Source organism: Triticum dicoccoides, chromosome 3B (assembly GCF_002162155.2).
Source record: "Triticum dicoccoides isolate Atlit2015 ecotype Zavitan chromosome 3B, WEW_v2.0, whole genome shotgun sequence".
Lineage (NCBI taxonomy): Eukaryota > Viridiplantae > Streptophyta > Magnoliopsida > Poales > Poaceae > Triticum > Triticum dicoccoides.
In genome coordinates this window covers 768,161,936-768,167,661 of record NC_041385.1, presented here as the reverse complement: position 1 = coordinate 768,167,661, position 5,726 = coordinate 768,161,936, and positions in this window count along the sequence as shown.

Genomic DNA, 5,726 nt, shown 5'->3' with positions numbered 1-5,726 from the left:
GCCGCTGCCATCTGTTATAGCCAGCATTGGCTTCGACGTGCCAGAGGCATCCCGAGGAATAACAACTGCTTCATCCATGTTTAACCTCTTCCTCGGGATCCTATCCACCTCCATCCTCTCCCCAGGTATTTTCACCGGGCTAGAGGCAGTATCCGCGACCTTCGGATGCAATGGACCATGTTCAGAGGCAGTTTTGTCAACCTTCGGAGTAGCTGCTTTACTGGTTTCATTATCTGACACCCTATTCGCTCTTGTATCAGGACGTGGCTTGCTCGGGGCATCTGCATAGATCCAATCCCCGAACTTGAGCGACTTCCCATCATGCACCCCGGATCCACATTCTTTGTGATCATGTCCAATGAGGCCACACAGCTTGCAGAACCTGGCAAGTTTTTCATAGCGAACCAGGTAGACCTGGCATTCCTTAGCGCGAACAACACTGACGTACTTTGTAAGGGCCTGACGGATATCATGCTTCACCCTCACCCTTACATAATCCCCTCATGTATTCCCATTCAGCCGCATCTCCGTTATCTCTCCCGAACCTTTCAACAGCTTCTCCACAATATTCTGTTTGCAGTATGGGTCCGACAACTTGTGAATCTGCAGCCATATTGGCAGATGGTGGAACTCGACTTCCTCTGCTTTGCTGAAGCCATCATACGGGCATAAGAGCACGGCCATGTTACGGAACAACCAAGGGCCATGCATCATGATGCGTTCCCAATCCCCCAAGCAGGATGCCTGGACGACAAAACGATTAGGGCCGACAGGCCGAAATCTCACACTTTGCGCCGGATTCCATGCAGCCCTCATCTCCCTGTAGAACGCTGAAGGGCTGAAACTTTTGTTTGTATGAACCCTAGCTAGGGTAAGCCAACAAATGCTTTCCTGGATCTCAGGGTCATCCTCATCGATCTCTATGTCAGCAAACTCTTCATCGTTAAGACCCAGTTGGTCGAAGAAATCACCTAGATCCGATCTTGCAGTCACTGTGGCACCGCCGCCGTTTGTGGCGGAGTGGGCATCGGAGAGAGACGCCATCCCAGGTTCGTGGCCCAGTCATGCGATCGACGAGGAGGGTTTGATGACGGCAGACGTAGCACGCAACAGCCAGAGGGAAGGTGTAAGCGGGTAGGACTCAGAGGCGATCGGAATCGCCTAAGAGGAGAGAAACCCTAGCCAGACGGGCGTAGGGGGGAAACGTTGTCTGCGAAGAGACAACCCACTGACAGATGAAGAAAAGAAGAAGACAAAAAACTAATAAAAACTGGAAAAAGAATGGCACATGGGCCGGCCTAGAATGTTGTGGTGCGTGCTTCCTGGACTAAACCGGTGCAAAAGCGTGGAATAGGATGCCTGATGCGCATTCAACCGACGGCAGATGCCGGAGCAAAGATGGCACACGCCACATGCACGTTAGCCTAGTACCCCGGTAGACGCTAAGGGCGATGGTAGGCGTCGGCGCACCAGTCGAACAGTTTTGGCCGGTCCAGCCCTAGCCGTTCGATGCGCACGATTAGGAGCCGTTCGATCCCCCGCGTTGACTTTTCCTCTCTTTCTTCCTCTCCTCTCCCGGCCGCCGGCCGTCACCCCGTCACCTGGACCTCCTCTCTCCCCCCTCCCCCCACTACTGGATGCCGTCCTCGCCACCGGTCGCCGCGCTCGCCGCGGTCTCCGCCGTCTTCTCTCATGTTTCTCCCCGGGATTCACATGCAGCAAAAACTTCGCCCGTGTTGCAGCTCCCCTCGCTGGTGATGGTCGCGGCTCCGGCAACGCCAGTCGCCGGTTGCAGCTTCGGCTGCTTGCAGTCACGCGCCTTGCTGCTCGCAGTCCAGCCCCCCGCCGGACCCCTTGATTAAAGGTTGTAGCAAAATTCATCAACGGTGGTAGCAAAAAACATTGTCGGTTGAAGCTTTTTTCCAACTGTTGATTCCGGTTGTAGCAAAACTCGACGCCAATGGTAGCACGGCAAAATGCATGTTGTAGCAAAACTGGACACCGGTTACAGCTCATGGTCGTAGGTTGCAGCTATCTGCTGTTGCCGGCCACAAGTTTGCCGTCGTTGGTTGCAACACGTCAGTCCGATAGTTGTAACTTTTTTTTTGTTGCCGGTCGTAACTTTTCACGGCGTTGGTTGCAACTTCTCTGATCTCCCAGTTGCAGTTGTTTGTCGTCATCGGCCAAACTACACCGCCGAAAGATTGTAGCAAATAGAGACGCCTGATGTAGCAAAAAAATGATATAGTTGTAGCAAAAACCAGCTGTGTTTCCAACTCGCTTATCGGTTGCAGCAAAAAACAGTTGTGGTTCCAGCTCTGGATTTCGCCGGTTGAAGCAAAACAGAATGATCACTACAAGAAATATGTCAACTAGTGACCTTTTGTCAGTGACCCTAGAAGAATTGGTCATAGATCTATAACCATTTGAGACCAATTGGTCAAAAGCTGTTCGGGGGACTCCAAACCCTAAACCATTGCGACCATTTTGGTCAGAAATGTCGTAATTTCCTTACATGAAAAGGTCACAAAGCAAACAGGGCTAATCCGCTGCCTTATTTCTAGTTGTTAATGACCAATATAGATGGTCATAGCCTTGTAGATTGTGGTGGGTTGTGATGACTAGGCGCCATCTCATCAGTTTTGCCTATGTGTCATGTCCATGTGGCAGTTTTTGCCCTAGGTTGTGAAGCAACCTATATTTCTGTCATTCCAAAAATTCCCAAAAAAATCTCATAAATTGTTTGGATCATATCTTCATCAAATATGTCAAAACCCTTCCTTTCCTAGTTCAAAAATAACTCAACAATATTCATTTTCCTATTAAGTTCAGAGCAGCAGTTTGTGAAGGAAGTACCACTTTGGCATGTCTAAATAGTATCCATTTTCTACAGTGCTTTCCTATGCCCAAATAACCATCCTCCACCAAATGCCAGCTCAATCCATTCATTATTTTGAGCCGAGCTTCAACATTTGTAGTTATGTCTAGTGTGGTAGTTTGCAAAGCAAGTACCTCCTAGGCTCCTCCTTTTGAGGTGAAAATTTGTGAAGACGGTCTTCTTAGTAACTGATCATCCTCAGCCAAAACTCACGCCCATTAGCCATGTACATTTCCCATACCGCTAATCAAACACTTGGCTGCTAATTCATGTTTGAGCATCGATCGGTCTCCTCGTGAGAATGTTATGTTGTGATTTTCTTCTTAGCACCTACCTGGGGAGTGCCCAACCCACTAGACATGCCTAGGCCGCCCAGAACACATGGCAACGCCACGGTCACATGGTGACCACGCGGCGGGCATGCGAGCTTACGCGCTCTAGAGTTGGGGCCCTCGGCCACCGTCCAAACCTCGATGTCTCGCCATAAAACCATGTATTTCTGATTAAATAGATACTTACTTACCTAGAAATGATTTTTGGAAAAAATAAAGAGCAAACTATGAGGCAGCTGCAGTTCAAATTTGACCCGCTTCCAGCTGAATCGACGGGAATTGGTCTTTTTCACCAGAGGTGGATCAAAAAATTTGACACCCAACCATTTTTCAATTGTGCATTATATATGGCCTAGTATTTTATAAAATTGATTAGGTCCAATTTTGCAACAATTATTTGGTAGTTCCTTCACAAAAAACCCTCCTTTTGGGCACTCGGAAAATGAAAAATGAATTTTCCGTGCAAAGAAAATGAAAACTTCCTTAGGCAACATTGTTTGGAATTCCAAGATGCACCCTTGTGCACAATATGAGACCATTTGAACAAACTATGCCATGAATGTGGCCATAAGATTGATCATTTGGCTTGAAAGCCATGAATCTTCACGCTTGATAGCTCGTTTCTGAGAACACTTTTTTAAAATAATTTCCTTATTACAAGTTTATTATTTTTCCTAGAAACTTGGTCACATATAATGACACAATGCGAAGGTTTTCCAATTTTTTGATTTTTTTTGAATTTTTTATGCCCGTTTCAAAATGCGGTCAAAACGGCGGGCTTGACCGTTCCTAGCTAGTGGTTGAATCTTGGAATTTTTTTGGTGTTTCTATGATTAAATAGATACTTATGTACCTAGAAATGATTTTTGGAAAAAATAAAGAGCAAACTATGAGGCAGCTACAGTTCAAATTTGACCCGTTTCCAACTAAATCGACGATAATTTGTCTTTTTCACCAGAGGTGGATCGAAACTTTTTTCACCCAACCATTTTGTTAATTGTGCATTATATATGGCCTAGTATTTTATAAAATTGATTAGGTCCAATTTTGCAACAATTATTTGGTAGCTCCTTCACAAAAAAACCTCCTTTTGGGCACTCGGAAAATGAAAAATGAATTTTCCGTGCAAAGAAAATGAAAACTTCCTTAGGCAACATTGTTTGGAATTCCAAGATGCACCCTTGTGCACAATATGAGACCATTTGAACAAACTATGCCATGAATGTTTTTCCTGAAAACTTGGTCACATATAATGACACAATACGAAGGTTTTCCATTTTTTTGATTTTTTTATGAATTTTTTATGCCCGTTTCAAAATGTGGTCAAAACGGCGGGAATGCCCGTTCCTAGCTAGTGGTTGAATCTTGGAATTTTTTTGGTGTTTCTCTGATTAAATAGGTACTTATGTACCTAGAAATGATTTTTGGTAAAAATAAATAGCAAACTATGAGGCAGCTGCAGTTAAAATTTGACCCGCTTCCAGCTGAATCGGCGGGAATTTGTCTTTTTCACGAGAGGTGGATCAGAAAATTTTATACCCAACCATTTTGTCAATTGTGCATTAAATATGGCCTAGTATTTTATAAAAATGATTTGGTCCAATTTTGCAACAATTATTTGGTAGTTCCTTCACAAAAAAACCTCCTTTTAGACACTCAAAAAATGGAAAATGAATTTTCCGTGCAAAGAAAATGAAAACTCCCTTAGGCAACATTGTCTTGAATTCCAAGATGCACCCTTGTGCACAATATGAGATCATTTTTAAAAAATTTCATGTGAAAAGATAGAAGAAAAACAAAAGAATGCTCAGGTAGATTCTTTTTTGAAACATAACTTGTCTTTTTGATGAAAGGTGGATCGAAAACATTTTACATGTTAAGATTTGGTCAACTGTACATAAAATGATGTCTTATAGTTTTGGAAATGGTGTGGTGCCATTTTGAAACAAATATTTGGTAGATTCTTCTCAAAAAAATAATTTTGTCATTCCGAAAATAGAAATTAATTTTTTCCTAAAAACTCATTTCTCATAACACTTTTTAAAGATATTTGTCTTATTCCAATTCCAAGTTTGTTAGTTTTCCTAAAAAGTAGGTCAGATTTGCTGACACAATGAGAATGTTTTTTTTTTGAATTTTTCATATCATAAAACTGTTTATATGATTCAACACCTTATTTTGACCAATTTAGATGGTCATAACGTTTACTGGGTTTTGATTGGTCCATAGGCATGTCATGCGGATCGCACCTCCAATGCCGTTGGATGGCCCCGGATCCGACGGCAGCCCTCGTCCCACTCACACTCTCATCCCTCTCACCCCCCTCGTCCAAACTCCAAACCCTAGCGTCCCTCGCGCCCCACCCGTGCCTCCTTGCCCCCTCACGTCGCCCCCCGTCGCACCCATCCCCTCGTCCCCATCTCCACCGCCGCCACCGCGCCCCTCCCGATCCAACCCGCGCGACAACCTACCTCGCCGCCCCAACCCACCGCCCCTACCTCGCCGCCCCCACCCGC